This window comes from Dromiciops gliroides, chromosome 2 (genome assembly GCF_019393635.1).
Source record: "Dromiciops gliroides isolate mDroGli1 chromosome 2, mDroGli1.pri, whole genome shotgun sequence".
Lineage (NCBI taxonomy): Eukaryota > Metazoa > Chordata > Mammalia > Microbiotheria > Microbiotheriidae > Dromiciops > Dromiciops gliroides.
The window spans coordinates 8646997-8663133 of NC_057862.1; the positions used below are offsets into that span (position 1 = coordinate 8646997).

Sequence of the window (16137 nt, forward strand, 5' to 3'; positions counted from 1 at the left end):
GCTAGGAGGGAAACCAGCAGCAGCCTGACCCAGTTCTAGCCCACACACATGGATGTGCTCTCTCCCACCTGAACTACTTGGTGTCGACTTGGCTGTGTGCAATGCTGCATTCTACCCAGCCTGCACCAACCCAAGGAGAAAACATGCTCCGGGGAGAGGAAGAGTCGGATTTCATCCCTGTATCCTAGCCCCTAACACAGTGCTCCCCAACATCAAAGGTGCTCTAAACGTTGAGAAGATTGAGTGAAATGTGGTCAAGGTTTCTTGGGGAATGGGGCTTGGTGACAAATAGGCTCAGCGGTATGAAGAATAAGCGGTGCCAAGGAACCAAGGCCCATCTCAGAGCATGGCATCTAAGGAGCACAGACTTAAGGCCACGAGTTCTGTAGCATTTGGCATGTGTTAACACATCTTCATCTCAGGGCAACCCTGTGAGGGACATGCCCTTCCCTCCATTTTGCAAATGAGGAAACTGAGGCTCAGAGAGGCTAAAGTGTTAGAGGCAGCTAGCTCATAGAGCAGACTGAAGATAGCCCCATCCACTCCCTACCTGAGTGACCCTGGACAAGTCACTTATCCCTGTCTCTTTGCTCATAGGTATAAAATGGTGATGATGATAATACTTGCATCAGTACGCCAGGGCTGGTTTGCACATCAAATGGGAGAATATTTGGAAAAATGATTCTTGGCCCAGATCACAACATGTCGAGTGCCCAAGGTCAGACTGAGGCTCCATACTCTCTGCTTATCATTGCTTATAGACCAGTATACTAAACGCCAAAGCTGCTAAGAGCAGTCTTCTATTATTCACATCCCCCAAATTATAGACTTCTAAGTATGCACTTAAAACCCAGCCTACCGAATTTCCTACCTTGCTATTTGGGTTTTTTAATTTTTCCATTTATTTTTTCCTTGAGGTATCAAGTTTGCTGGTCTTAAGTGACTGCCAATTGAGGCACTTGGCCAGTTTGTGTGCCCTCCTCTCAGGACCCCAGGTGGCTTGCCTCTCAGCAGGGCCCTGTTCACGCACGGGATTTGTATGTTTGCACACACAACCCCGGAAAATGGAGTTCTCCATTGTTACCAAGTGTAATTTCCCTCTTTCCTTGGCAGCGTTATTTATAGTGACATGTTTAAGAGAGATGGAAGGCAGATTTAGATTTTATGGATTAGCAATAAAGCAAGATTTACAGAAAGGCCCCCAAACCACCGGGAGAATTATGGGGACAAACAGGCTCAACATCCCATCCTAATCCTTGGGAACCAGGTGTGGGTGTTGGAGATGGAGCACGCCCCCACCTGCATCAGTCTGAAATGGTCAGACAACAGCTGGCACTTAGCCTGGCAAATGCAGAGCATAGAATGGGGCGGGGGGGGGGGGGACGGGACCGGTTATGAAGAGCAGGCCAGACAGTGTGAATTCTAGAAGGGAGCTTTGACAAACTCCTTCATTTTATAGATAAGAAGATAGTCCTGGCCCAAGAACCAGCGTATGCTATTGCTGAGCAGACATCTCAGGAAGCTCCTCCCAGACTCCCCATTCTACGTTGGTCATCTCCCAGAAAGTCAAGGAGCCGAGTGAGAGCAGGAAGGAGCCCAAGGAGGGCTGAACTGAGAAGTGAGGAAGTGATGTGGGTACCTAGGAGCAGTGTTGCACAGTAGGAAGAATGCTAAGCTTGGGGCCCAGGGTTCTACAGGGAGCGAGCGTTAGAGGCAGTGACTGAAGCTGGGGGATCGGAACCCAGAGCCAGGGCTGCCCACACGGCCTCTCTCCACCAGGTTCCTCATCTTTGAAAGGAGGATGATAATGAACTGGCAGCTTCTTCCCAGGACTGTCGTGAGGCTCAAAGGAGACTGTGGACACATGGGCTAAAACGATAAGTGTGTGTGTGGATGGGTGCATGAACCATGGCTTTGAGTTCACCAGGAACCATGATGCATCTAGTCCCAATCCCCTGCCTTTCATGTTATTAGCAAACATGTCGCAAATGAGGCTCGAGGTAAGTGATTCATCCAAGATCACAAAAGTACCTATTGGGGCAAACCAGGAGTCAACCCTGGCATCCCTAAGAACCCAGATGTCTCTCCACCACACACACAGAAGGGCATCAGCCTTGGGGACAAAATCCCTCAAGGTCAGACATCATTATCATTGGTAAAAAGAAGCAAGAGAAATATAGCTGCAGATGCCCAGATGTTCTGTTCAAAATGCAGCCGGAAGTTCAGGGTTTGCTATCTGTTTTGGCTTTCTTTCTTTTTAGGGATGGTTCACTTGGTTGAGCTCTGTCCTGAGAAATCCCGATCATTTTCAAAGCAATGCCCAAGGACACATAATGTCACAAATCTGAGAAACTGCCAGATTCTGAGACAGCTTTTACGTAGGATAAGTATATAGGGGTGGGCAGCTAGGTGGCGCCATAGTGCACAGAGGGCTGGGTCTGGCAAGGAAGACTCTGGTTCTGTGTTCAAACCTAAGCCCAGATACTTCCTAGCTGTGTGACCCTAGAGAAGTCACTTCATCCTGTTTGACTCAGTTTCTTCATCTGTAAAATGAGCTAGAGAAGGAAATGGCAAAGCGCAAGCTTGTGCGCGCGCGCACACACAGGTGTGAGTGCAGGCTCCTTTCACCTAACCCTCAAACTAAGAAACGTCCCACCTCACCAAGGCTGGATCCAGAACAAATACACACACAGGCAGGGAGGAGCAGCGAGCTCAGGACTCTTGTCAGGGCAACAGTGAGGCCTGGTGGAAAGAAACTGGGCTCAACATTATTCCTGCTGAGGGCCCATGTGGCCCTTCTAGCCTATGGGGGCAGCTCACTCCCATTCTTTAAGGCTCAGGCCCCTCAACTGGAAAATGGGGGATTAGACTGGGACCTTCCCAGGTGAGGGTCATGCGAACATCATTTGTAAATACCAGGATGTGCTCTCAGCTTTCAGCTAGGAGCAGCAAAGTGGGCAGGGAGCTTCTGGGGGAGACCGCCCTGAGTACTGCAAGGACATGTGAGGGGAGGGGCAGAGAAGGCACACCAAGCTCCTCGCCACCAGGACCTAGTCTTTGAGTATCACTAGAGGCCTAAGGGGGGCGCACAATCTTCTCCGGATTCTCTGATTCAAGGAAGGACCCCTAGAGGCCCTCCAGTTCTGCCCCAAGTCTTCCTTGTAACAACACAGCCTTTATTAAGTGTTTACTAGGCCAGGAGCATGCAAAGGAAAAAGAAGCAATGGCACAGGAAGGGGCACAGGCCCAGGTGCCCAAGGGCAGGGCTGCAAACCTGGCCCCTGCCAGGTACTAGCCTGAATGCTGGAGGAAGAACATCACCAATGGGGGTGGAGGGGTCGTGTGGGAAAGGCTGAGTCTGGACTGAGCCTCCAAGGCAGCATTCTGAGTGCCCAGCCCCTGAGACTATGGGGACTCGTTCCAGCTCTCAGGGCTCAGGTATTGACATGGACTCCTCTGGCAGCCTGGGGAAACCCATGGATCCCTTCTAAGGATGCGCTGGATGCAGCTAATAGAACAGAAAGGGTTACGAAGGAAACCAGGATTTCACTGATAAGGGAATGCCTACTGGTCAGTACTCCATCGGCCGGGGAGTAAGGTGAAACAACCCTGCGAAAGCAGTCAAGAGCCAGATTGGAGAAAATGGAGGCCCGAGAGATGGGGGAAGCTGACACTTCAGCTCCGGAGCCATGCCAACAAAGAGAGCCCCTGAGGAGCCAGGTTAGCCTCTAACCTCCCCAGAGGTCTGTATTTAGTGCCCCAAACACAAGGCATTGGGGGTTCCCGGTAGCCAGTGCGCAGTCCCCTCCTTCCCTGTGAAAAACAAGGGTCCTGTGACTTCCCTGTAGCCAACGCCTCCCCCTCTCAAAGAGAAGCCTTTGGGAGGAGGGGGGGAGCTCTCCCGGGGCCTGATCTCCAAACTGGGGCCTGCCAGGGAGGGAGGATCCTAAGGCAGGGGACTGCCACCTGCAGGGAACACTCAACAAGTTCCAGGGCCAAACCACAACATCAGAGGAAACTCCACAACTCTCCCTAGCGGAGGAAGAGCGACCAATGGTGGAGGCATAGGCTCAGCATCTGTCCGGGGCCACGCACACCATTGCCCTGCCGCCGGAGACTAAGGGAGCCAGAGCGGAACAGCAGGGAGCCTTGGTGAGGGCAGCCCCAGCAGCCCAGCCCCGGGCATCGGCTCCCCCTCTATGCTTCTACCCTTCGGCACCAGTCCTGTAGGGCTGTTGTGCCCCCCTCCTTCGAGACGTGAGGAAGGGGACCCCCAAAGAGCAAGGGGGCAGGGCCAGGGGCTCGGGCACAGCTCCCTGCTTCCTCAGGCTGACCATAAACTGAGAGCAGAAGAGAGCAGGAGGCCGCCTCTGCTGCCTCCTCCTCCACTGCTGCTGCTGCTGCTGCTGCTGCTAGGACTTCCCTGGGCTCCCCTTCCTCCCTCCCTGGGCTCCCCCTCCTCCCACCCCAGCTCTCCTTCCCCCTCTTCCCTTCCTACTTCTCTTCCACCTCCCTCTCGGGCTCTCCCCCTCCTCCTCTGCCTTCTCACCCCCTCCTCCCCTCGCCAGCTCTCCTTCTCCTCCCTCCCAGGCATTCGCCTTCCTCCCCCTCTCCGCCCCCTCCTCCCCCACTGCCAGCCAGCCCAGATCTCTCGCCAGAGCCCGAGCGGAGCGCAGTCAATGAGGACACTGGAGGCGGGGGGCGCTGGGGACCGGCCGCCTCTCCAGCCGCCGCTGCCTGTGCCCGCGCCCCCGCCCCCAGCCAGCTCTTGCCTGCCCCAGACCCCCTGCGCCCCCTGCGCCCCTGTCCGTGGTGCTGCCGCCGCCCCCGCCACCCAGGCTGCCCCTGCTGCCTCTGTCCGTGGTGCTGGGGCTGCCGCCACCGGCTCCATGGCGAGCTCCGACACCTAGGGGGGAGGAGCACCGGGGGAGCACCCGCCCCGCGGGGGGAGGAGGGGGAGAAGGAGGTGGAGGAGGAGGAGGAGGAGGAGGCGGCGGTGGCGGCGGCGGCGGCCGGTAGTAGTGAAAGAGGCGGCGGAGGCGTTGGCAGCGGCGCCGGGGCCGGGTGGGCAGCGCAGCGTAGCCAGGAGGCTCCGGCGCGCCCCAGGAGCGGGCGGACGCCCCCCGACGCTGCGAGGCGGCGGACTGCCCGGGCCGCCAGCGGCCGCGGATGCGGGGCACCCGCTCCCCCGGACCCGGAGCCGGAGCCGCTCCCGCTCCCCCTGGCCGGCCGCAGCCCGCGCCGCTCCGAGAGATGCAGCAGCCGGTCACCGCGCAGCCCCACACTCACTGCTAAGGGAGCCCAAGGTAAGCCAGCGGCCCCGACCAGCCGCCCCCCCCATCCCGAACCCTGCGCCCCCCCACCCCGCCACCACCCGCTGCAGTTCGACGTGTTAGCGTAGATCTCAAGGCTGCTGCTCCCCAGCCCAGCCCTGCCCAGCCCCCCCAGACCAGAGAGGGTGTCTGTGCTGGGCTCCCTTCTGGCGGCTGCTGGCTGGCCTCTGCCTCGGCGCCAAGGGTGCAACTTTAGCCGGCAAAGTCCGGAGACAGGCAGGCAGACGCCAAATGTGGCCGCCCCCAGCCGTGTGTGTGTGTGTGTGTGTGTGTGTGTGTGTGTGTGTGACTGGTAGGGAGTAGCGGGGAGGATGGTAGCAGGGAGGGCAGGGATAGAGGCAGTAGGAGCTGGGGGGGGGCGGTTACGCAACCCCCTCCCCTGGAGCGCCCCTCCTTAGCCGACTCTACGGCTAGCTCTGGGCTGTCGCGAACTTTGATGGCCGCCAAGGTTGGGGGGTGGGGGGTGGAGAGGGTGGTCAGGCCAAAGGAGCGAGCCCGGCTCAGGTCCTTGGCTGTTTGTTCTAGAAACCCGCCCAGCTTGGGGAGGGGAAGCGCAGTGCATGGGGGCAGGTTGGGGGAATCGGGGTTCGGGCAGGGGCCCTAGCCCTAGGGCTCACTTCCCCAGAGTTGGGGTGAGCACCCCAAAGGTACCGCCCAACTTCTGGGGCCCGCCTGTCCCGGGCAGCGAAAATGGCCAGCACCCCTCGCCGCGCGGGGGGCACCTAGCAGACCCCAAGATTTAGCACCATTCTCCCATCCCCTCCTTTCCCCGCCTTTCTGGTACCTCCAGGCCCCCGCTGCCTTTCACCTTCCCTGGGACCCGAGGCCGCCCGCTGGTGCGTGGCGCCAGCCTGGGTCGGGCATTTGCCGCCTAGAAGCGTAGTATTCGGTAGGGGCCACTGCGCGCCTTGGAGTGGAGTGGCTGGGCGGGTATCCCGTTTGGAACGGGAGCCGGAGCCGGCGTGGGGGGCGCATAAATGCAGTAGCAGCAGCAACAGCAGCAGCAGCAGCCGGTGGGGGCATCTAGAACGAAAGTCAAGCTAGGCAGAGGCTGGGGCGCTGCATCTTGCAGCTTCCTAGGGAGGAGGGCTCCCAGAGGGAGCAAAGCTTCTCCTGTGACCTTAGCTGGCATCCAGATGCCACTGGGAACTAGAGTTGGGGAGCAAAGCAGGGAGGAAGGAGCGCAGGACAGAAGGATGGACGATCAGTCAGAGCCTTGCTGGGGCATTATTAGGAGAGATCTCTGTGCATTGGGTTGGTTCCAGAGAGGCATCTATATCTTCCAGCTTTTTGCCTGGAGGGGTTACCCCAAGAGAAAGAGATGCAGCCCTCATTTCTCACCCCCCCACCCCCATGAACGGTGGAACACTTTAATTTGACCTTGTCTACTTAAACAGTCCCAATTCTGCAGAAGCATCAATGGGAGAAAATTAACTCATTGGCAACTGGCAGCAGGAACTTTGAGAGGGCTTTTCCTGGGCTTTCCACAGGAAAGACAATTCCAAAACATACCTCAGAAAAAAAAGCAGAGTCGATGAAGGACCATGTCAGAAACAATTTGAAGGGTCAGGCTAGTTTTGAAAAAAGGAAAGAAAGGAACGAAAGAAAGGAAAGGAAAGGAAAGGAAAGGAAAGGAAAGGAAAGGAAAGGAAAGGAAAGGAAAGGAAAGGAAAGGAAAGGAAAGGAAAGGAAAGGAAAGGAAAGGAAAGGAAAGGAAAGGAAAGGAAAGGAAAGGAAAGGAAAGGAAAGGAAAGGAAAAAGGAAAGGAAAAAGGAAAGGGAAAAGCTTTCTTGGTTCTGTGTTCATAGTTAGCCAATTTCAGCAAGACTGTCTCTCAAGGTTAAAAATTGGGAGAGGGCTGACAAACGACCCTCGAAATCACATGACCAGTGACACTCCTAATCAGGACTTCATAACATCCAGGTTAATTTAATTTTCATGGTATGGAACTGACCCTAAGGAGCAAGGCAGAAATGGAGATATATTTGCCTTTGCATAACAGAGCCGGCCACTGGGGCATGTGGGGGTCTGCTCACGGGGCCAGGGACATTCTGATCCTGGGGGGGGGGGGGCTATAATTAGTTTCTGAAGAAAAGTTCATATTTGTCTTTCTGTTCCTTTTTCTAAGAGCCTTGAACACAAATAGCTCAGAGAAAAATGAGAGTCCTGTCAGCCGCATGCCCCACTAGTTATTAATAATTCACTCTCTATGTTTACTACGTACATTAGATGGCACTGCTCCTCGTGATGGTTTTATTAAAGGCATATTTTGAAAATGTCTAATCTAGCTGTTACTAATTGCAAGATTTTGCATAGATTATTTGTCATGTCCAAGGCAAGTCTCCTGTCACTTCACTAAATGCATCTCTTCCTGGGAAAGGAAGAAAAAAAAAAATAAACGACTTAAGTGGACTTCATTTCTCTAAAGGAAAAAAAACACCCACTATGTCCTTGAAAAGGAAAGCATACCTCTAACTTCAGATAGTTAACCCTCTGAACTTTTATTTGTCTTTAAAGATATGAGAGAGACAGAGACAGACAGCGAGAGGAGGGAGAGACAGAGAGAGGAGAGAGGGACACACTTGATCACATACAGAATTAGGACTATTTAGAAAAGAAAGCAGGGAGGGGGTGGGGGTGAAGGAAGACAAGACAGCTAAGTAAGGGACTGGTGGAAACATTTGGGCCGTAACCAAGGTCAGCTCCCTAGGCTAACCAGCCTCTGGGGCTAGTAGAGGCCATCTCCAGATGTTGCTTTTTGTTACCTACTGCATGGATGAGGGACTTTGGTTTTCCATACGGCAGAGCCAAAGGTGATAATGGCACTGTGAAGGACACCATCAGGACCCAAGGAAAGTGGAGCTTGTGAAAATTAGCATAAAAAGCCAAAGAGATCTGGGAAGAAGAGGCCTAGGATACAGGAGAGATGACGGGTCCTCTAGTGCTGAGCTTGTCCTGACATTTCTACAGCTAATAAGATCCTCCTGGTCACTGCTACACATGGCTGATGTCTTTAGAAAACCAAACAACCCCAGAGAAGCAGGCAAAGATATTGGGGTGGGGGGAAGAGTACGGCCTACTCATGGAGTGAGGATGACAATTATATCACAAAACAGGCAGTCCATTCAATTAGCCCGAGATCAGTGTCGTCATGAAATAGATTTGGCTGCCAAGATTCTCCGGTACAGACTGAGAACAAGCCCACCGAGTAACTGGGCTGCGAAATCTCCAGGCAGTTACTGCACATCCTGGCCCTGGCAGCTTAGAGGGGAGCTCTTAGCTCAAGTAATCACAGCCTCTAACTGCTGGGGAATCAGAGATCAGATGGCAGGACTCCCCAGGTAAACCTTGATTACTTAAGAAGGTCTCATTGATTTTAGGACTTTGAAAAGCCCTGATTAGGGGCCCTCAAAGTCCATACAGAGTATTCAAAAAACCCTCTACCCCAAATGTAGTTGTCATAACTCTTAGGTTATTCCTCTGTTCCATAAGACAAACTACCCCCATCTAACAAGGCTGATTTTTAAAAATCTCTTAACAAGTATGATTTTAATATTTCATAATCTCAAGGTGCTAATTTAAATATTTTAAAATAAAATTAGTGAGATTCATATATCACATGATAATACAGTAAACATTACACAGAAAGTCATATCCAGACAGTTGGATGTGACTTTAAATTCATTATTAATTGTATAGCCTATGATCAGATGAATTTTCTTAACCAGGTGATATTTTGCAACTTTAAAGTCTATTTCTTTCATAAACACCTTTTCCCCCACCACTTGAAATGAGGATTGAATCTGGGGATTGCCCCCAGCTAATGGCTTTCAACTGGGCAAGTGAGTCATTCCCCCATTCACCATGAAAAGGAATAGCCTCTGGGGTTATCACTGGAAACTGTAGCATTTCCCTTCTTAACTGGGACCACAGGGGGCAGAAAAAGCTAAAGCAGCCTGAGAAGTAGGGCTCTGAGATGCTCACTAACCAAGAAGATGAGGGGGTGCTTGCTTAGGTCCAAAGTTTGGGTAGGGCTAGCAGGTCCTAACCACAGAAGCTACCAAGACACAAGAAGATGAGCTGGAGCCATTTGGCAAATGGGCATTAGCCCAAGGGTGATGAATGGAAAGTGCTGAGGGCAGCTGAGGTGTGGTCAGGTATCATCCACGGACAAACCACAAAAATAAATAAAAACAAAATATGCCGAGCCTGTAGCTGCTGTCTCTCTCTGCTGCCTGCAGACCTCCCAACTCTAATGGGATCTGACAGAAAATTAGCTCCCAAATATGAAAGTTGATGCAGGGAACAAAGAGAGATCAGTACATCTTCTTAATACTCCTAAACTACTGGACCAAAGCTCCATTTTTGGTTCAGACAACATCTTTGGAGAGTAGTAACCTAGACAACCTTAGTGGTGATCATAGCGATAATAATAATCTATGGAATATTAAATAAAAAGTAGTACTAAAATATTGACTTCTTCCAAGACCATTTCTATCAGAATTCTGCCAAAAAGAAAAAAAAAAGACAAGATGGGAGAATAATGTATAAGCTTATTGAGAGGACTTACTCGTTTTGTCATGGTCTCTAACATCTAGCATAGAGAGTTGCATTTAAGAAATGTTTGGTGCATGAATGGGTGAATAAATGAATGAATGGATGGATGGATGGATGGATGGATGGATGGATGGATGGATGGATGGATGGATGGATGGATGGATGGATGACAACAGCTCACAATGCTTTAGGGTTTACCAAACACATCACCTGTACTAATCCAAGGAAGAAGATAGTATAATATATAGTAAATAATCCTCTTGTTTGGAAAACGAGCAAAATGGGGTTCTCCCTGTTTAAAAGTTACAGTCCTTTTTCTAGAACCTGAGAAGTTGTGTTTCATAAATGCTTGCTGATTTCAATGACAGGAATACCTTTGGAAGGCATCTATCTCTTAGTGTTGTAATCCCTTGAGGGTGGGACTTACTTTCTCTTACTTCAATGTCACATCTTCCCCAGCACCTAGTACAGTGCAGGGATCAGAGGGACTGAGTTAGCTGTTTGTCATTATGTCTCACTGAATGGGCAGAAAGCAGTGACAAAGTCCTGAGTCGCCATCTTTATCAGTCAGGTGCCATTCTCTTGGTGAGAAATATTGGCCCAAGAAACAATTTGAGGTGTCAGGTGTCACTGATGGAGCATGCATGTACCTGTGTAGACAAGAGCCTACCCCAGGGATGAATGAACTGTACCAGTAATAAACAGCATGGCCAAATGCTAGTTGAAGTTTTTATTGCAGTTACTATGGAAAAATCCAATTTAATCCTTAATAATGTGGTCCTGGGTGTAGCATTAAAAGCAGTAAACTATAGGCCATGACAGAAGTGATAAGCAGGCCACAGGATGAGGAAGAAAGGAAGAGCAGCCCCACAAAGAGAGAGCGCATCGCCCCCTTTCCATACTCAGTATTCGTGGGGAAGAAGGAGCAGCCAGCCATTGTTGTCAGATTGCATAAACATCACAACGAAGTGGGGATCCTGGAACTTCTCTCAGCACAGTCTCTACCTAGAAACCACCATCTCCATTTGCCAAGGGGGGCTCTCTCAGATCCATCCACAAAATCCCGGGCTTGCTTAGGGTGCCCTCAGCTGCACATGTCCAGAGATTCACGTTGGGGAATTCATCTGATCAGAACCAGGAAAACAGTAATAGCAATGACAGCAAGAGCCGGTATTTCTCTAGCCCTTCCATATTTGTGAGGCTGTTTATAGAGCTCATTAGATCTTCACAACAGCCTGGTGAGGAAGGCACTATTATGATGACCATTTAATAGGTGAGGGAAACTGAGGCTGGCTTGTCCACACAGGTGTTGGGTATTTCAATCAGGATTTGGCTTTGTCTGCTTGATTCCAAACAGACCCTCTCCCCCATTAGAAAGGGGGCTCTTGGAGGATGGGCATTGTGTGCTCAGTGGCCAGCATACTGCTGAGCACACACTGAACACTTCATAAATACCCCCCTGGGCCCCTGTTTCAGGAAGCTGGCTAATCTTTTGTTTGTTTCATTCTGTTTCTTTGTCCTTTTTTCCCTTATCTCCTTGGCACTAACTAATTTCTGCAAGTGTGGTCATTATATGTATCTCTTTTGTTGCTGATACCCACTTCTATCTGCAGCCAGTCCTAGCTCAAGGCTGTGTGCAGAACCCTGGGAGGGAGCAGGGAACCAGGACTGGGAGATGCCTGAGTCTACCTGCAGAGAGCAGCCTGTGCACCCCAGGAAGCCCAGACTCATGCCCCTTCCATGGCTTGCTGGGCTGTCAGGGCCCTCATCAGCCTGGATGCTACCTGGTACTTCTGTGAGGGACGTCCTTTTGGTTCTGTTTGCCTTGGAGTGGCTCCCGGCATTCACGGAGGCCTGAGCTTTAGTGGGTGCCCCACCCCCTGTAGGTAGATACAAACTCCCCACGTTGGTTTCACAAATTTCATAAACCTGAGAACAAGAAGGAGCTTCCTCCCTGCTTCACATCATACACGTGAGAGACGAACTGACCTAGCACTGGATGCTGAGGGCCCAACTCTGCTCTGGACGAGAAGCCAGCAAAGGAAGCTTCCGGTTCAGTGCCCTCTTTTGTGTAGGCTGTTTTCCCTTCCTACCCAGTTTTTCTTCAGAGCTATAAAATTACTATAAAATGAGACAAAAATGGAGAGAGGGATTCCTGACTGAAGAACCTTGTTGACAGAAATAAGAATAGAAACACACACACCCTCTGAGGACTCTGTATCTAGGGGGACAAGGGATGAGAGGACCAGAGATTTGGAGCCTGGATGTACCTAATAAGTCATCTGGTCAAGGAGGTACAGCCTCCTTGTTCAACAGATAAGGGAACCGAGGCTCAGAGGAGGCAGAATAGCTGCCTGAGTCACAAAGAGAATGAGCATAAGAGCAAAGCACTGGAAGATAAATCTTCTACCTGGTCCCCTTCCTCGGGACAACCTAATGATGAATTCAAGATGGTCTCCATCACCACCATCTTAAAAAAAGAATAATGATGATGACTCCTGAGTTTGGAGCTTCCAAGCCCACCTAGTGTTTCACACAGATGATCAAATTTAAGTTTCAGAACAAGACTAGAAGGACAATCCTATAGATATGAATGTGTCCATTCTCCAGATAATAAAGCTGAGGCCCAGAGAGACTAAGGAACTGACTCTGGTCACCTAATTTGTAAGTACCAGAGGAGAGGTCCAAATGCCTATCTCTGACCATCAGAGCACCTGAAACCACCAGGCTATGCAGATTCTCAGAGAGACAGTGCTAATCATATGGAAAAAGACTTAGGTTTTCCATTTCAGATTTGAGCAAGGGAGAATGCTCACGACTGGGAAAATCAATGGAAAAACTCAGGGTAGAATTAACAGCAAAAACGTCAGGACAGAGTGATGAAGATGGGCTGTACTAGCTTGATTTGGGCTCTCGAGAGATAGAACAAGGATGAGGACATTCGGCATTTTGTTTGCTGGACTGTGGAACTAGATGGTGGTGGCCACAAGGCCTAGCTGTAAGCTTGCTTAAGGGGAAATGAATTATAAGGTTTTTAAAGGACAAGTATTTCTATTTAAAGCAGCTGCTAATAGATCAAGAAAAACAAGCTAATAATAGAGAGAAAAAGCCCTGACCCCCCTTTACCACATTCAGTAAACGCTTTCAGTGTTTGAGTGAGGCATTTTGGTGATGGAGGAAGGCATGTGTACCTTCAAGGCCTCTCCAAATGCCTCTAGATAACTGGGAATGGAAAGCAAGCTTTCCAAACGCAAATCCACTGTTGGCAATAACATACGGTCAACCCACTGCAATATTCAGTCCGTGAGCTATGCCTCTGTTTCCTCGTCTGTCAAATACTAACAATACCGAGCAACTGATCGATCAACAGCCATTTACAACAACTAGCATCTTTAGGGCTGGGAGGTTTGGAAAGGAAGCCCTTTACATCCGCTCTCTCATCTGTACCTCACAAGCCTGGCCAGTCAAAACTATAGAAGGTGCTGTCCCCATTAGACAGAAGAGGAAACCGAGTCTCAGGAAAGATGAGTCAGATTACCCTGGAGTGAGTGCCAGCCAAGGGTTAGACTTGAACTCAAGTCTTCCAGGATTCCAAGTCCAGGACTCTTAGTGAACTCACTCCACTACCCGAAGGGACACTAAGATCAGAGGAGGAATTAGAGTCACATGATAATAGCTTGTGTGCATATGTACTCGCACACATATCTATGTAAATACATACATATATACACACGCACACAAACATCTACATACACATGTACAGTCATTTGATGGTCACAACAACCTTTTGAGGTAGAGACTATTATGAACATTTTACAGATGAGGAAACTGAGGCAGAGAAGATAAGTGACTTGCCCAACATACATGTTTGAGGCAGAATTCAAACTCAGGTCTTCTTAGCTTTACTTTATTCTCTGTGTTACCTAATTACATCACAAATGAGAAAAGGGGGGAAGAGACAGGTATGAGGCAGTGTCATATAGGAAACATTGTTTCTCAAGTACCAATAGCCCTATTCGTCAATGATCTTTGTCAAGAAAGGCAGCAGACATCTCTACTCCTAATTAGTTTAAAAGGTTATCATTTGTTTTATTTTAAAATTATTTTTCCAAGAGCGAATGTTTAGGTTGTATACTTGGGGAGAGGGACTGAGTGATAAGGGAGAATAGTTAATAAGCAAATGAGAGACAGTACTCTAGGAAAAGGGGATCTAATCAATTAAGGCTGAAATACTACTAATTCTAAGGACTATAATTATTTGAAACAGAGAAATACTTGAAGTCATGATGTTTAGACTTTGTACATATTCAACAAGAGTCCAGGGCAATCAGCTAGTCCAGACCCCTTCTTTTTTTTTTTTTTTTTTTTTTTTTTGCGGGGCAGTAGGGGTTAAGTGACTTGCCCAGGGTCACACAGCTAGTGTCAAGTGTCTGAGGCTGGATTTGAACTCAGGTCCTCCTGAATCCAGGGCCAGTGCTTTATCCACTGTGCCACCTAGCTGCCCCCAGACCTATACTTTTATATATATATATATTTTTTTTTTGTGGGGCAATGATGGTTAAGTGACTAGCCCAGGGTCACATAGCTAGTAAGTGTGAAGAGTCTGAGATCAGATTTGAACTCAGTCCTCCTGAATCCAGAGCTGGTGCTTTATCCACTGCGCCACCTAGCTGCCTCCAAGACCCCTTCTTTTACAGGTGAGGAAGGTAGCTAGGGCAATCTAGTAGCACTGAGACTCTCACCCCAGAGGTCTTTACCACCCAACTCAATGCTATCATTGTCATGCTATTGATACCCATATTTCTATGTAAGTAGAAATGTTAATTGTATGGTAAATTTTGAGTTCATATAGAAAAAACCTCAATGCTTGCACTCATGAGCAAAACAATCAAAGGATAAAGATCTGACTGATCATGGCCAGAAATGCTGCCAGCTTGTAACTGACCTTTAAAAGCTTGAAAATGTCAGTGTAGACACCCCTTCCACCAAAGTTTGTCAGCCAGCCATCTCACGGTAGAGTGTTGCATTACTCCACCACTCCCCCCACTCCCAACCCCCAACAACATGGTGGTCAAGCTTCTCCAGACTTGGCTTGGTGCATCCTTAGACAACGGACACCCAGGCTATGATGGGGCCCCATTGGAAGCTTTTTCTCCCAGTAGCCCTGGGAATTGGGCACTATTATCACACCCACTTTATAGATGAAGAACCTTTCATTGAAGGGACTGACAATTAAACAATAAACCCTCAGTCCATACCAATAAAACTTTTCAGTACATGAAAAGCTTATTCCTCCCATCACATAAACTGTGAAAACTCTAACCTCCAGCTGCCTTGTCCACAAAATGGGGACAGGGTTATTGTGAGGAGCAAATGAGATCATATCTTTCCAGTGCTTTGCAAACCTCATTGTGCCCTATACATTTGAGGTACCTTTGATATTGTTGGTGTTGCCGGTGCTGTTGCTCTCAATGATGCTGCTGCTGCTGCTGCTGTTTTACACTTCTTCTTCTTCTTCTTCTTCTTCTTTTCTTCTTCTTCTTCTTCTTCTTCTCTTTCTTCTTCTTCTCTTTCTTCTTCTTCTTCTTCTCTTCTTCTCTTTCTTCTTCTTCTTCTCTTCTTCTTCTCTTTCTTCTTCTTCTTCTTCTTCTTCTTCTTCTTCTTCTTCTTTTCTCTTCTTCTTCTTCTTCTTCTTCTTCTTCTTCTTCTTCTTCTTCTTCTTCTTCTTCAGGGACAATGGGGACTAAGTTACTTGCTCAGGGTCACACAGCTAGTAAGTGTCAAGTGTCTGAAGCCGGATTTGAACTCAGGTACTCCTGAATCCAGGGCCGGTGCTTTATCCACTGCGCCACCTAGCCGCCCCCTTGTTTTCCACTTATTCTTATTAGTGGCTTCATGTTTGTATAAATCAGCCGCCACCACTATCTGTTTCAGCATCGACAGAATCTCTACTAAACTTGATCCAAGTGTTCAATCTCTCTGAGGTCAAGCGAGGTGACACAGGCTGAGGAGAGAGCAAGTGCCTTAGAGCCCTCAGGATCCCCATGGTCTGGCCCTGTCTCTCTCTCACAGGAACTGGGAGATCTGACACCATTTTGTTAACCTCAGCTGGGTTTCAGCTCCCTCATCAGGAGAGTTCTTTGGAAATTGTTCAGTGCCATTTAAAACTCAGCTGTTCATGGAAAAACTTGATTAATCTGTGAGAAGACACAGCCCTAATCAGGTTCAGCATCCATTCAATAAAATT

At 49.4% G+C, this 16137-nt stretch overlaps 2 protein-coding genes across 3 annotated transcripts in view; one reads left to right on the plus strand and one right to left on the minus strand.

The window, feature by feature from the left end:
• DOCK1 (dedicator of cytokinesis 1) overlaps positions 1-16137 on the minus strand; it is a 586118-nt gene that overhangs the window by 281625 nt on the left and 288356 nt on the right. The gene's annotated exons all lie outside the window — the stretch shown is intronic.
• Positions 5186-16137, plus strand: part of INSYN2A (inhibitory synaptic factor 2A) — an 80986-nt gene continuing 70034 nt past the window's right edge. The window contains exon 1 of the mRNA XM_043984308.1: positions 5186-5306. The gene's annotated coding sequence lies outside the window, so the exon portion shown is untranslated. The remainder of the gene's footprint in view (positions 5307-16137) is intronic.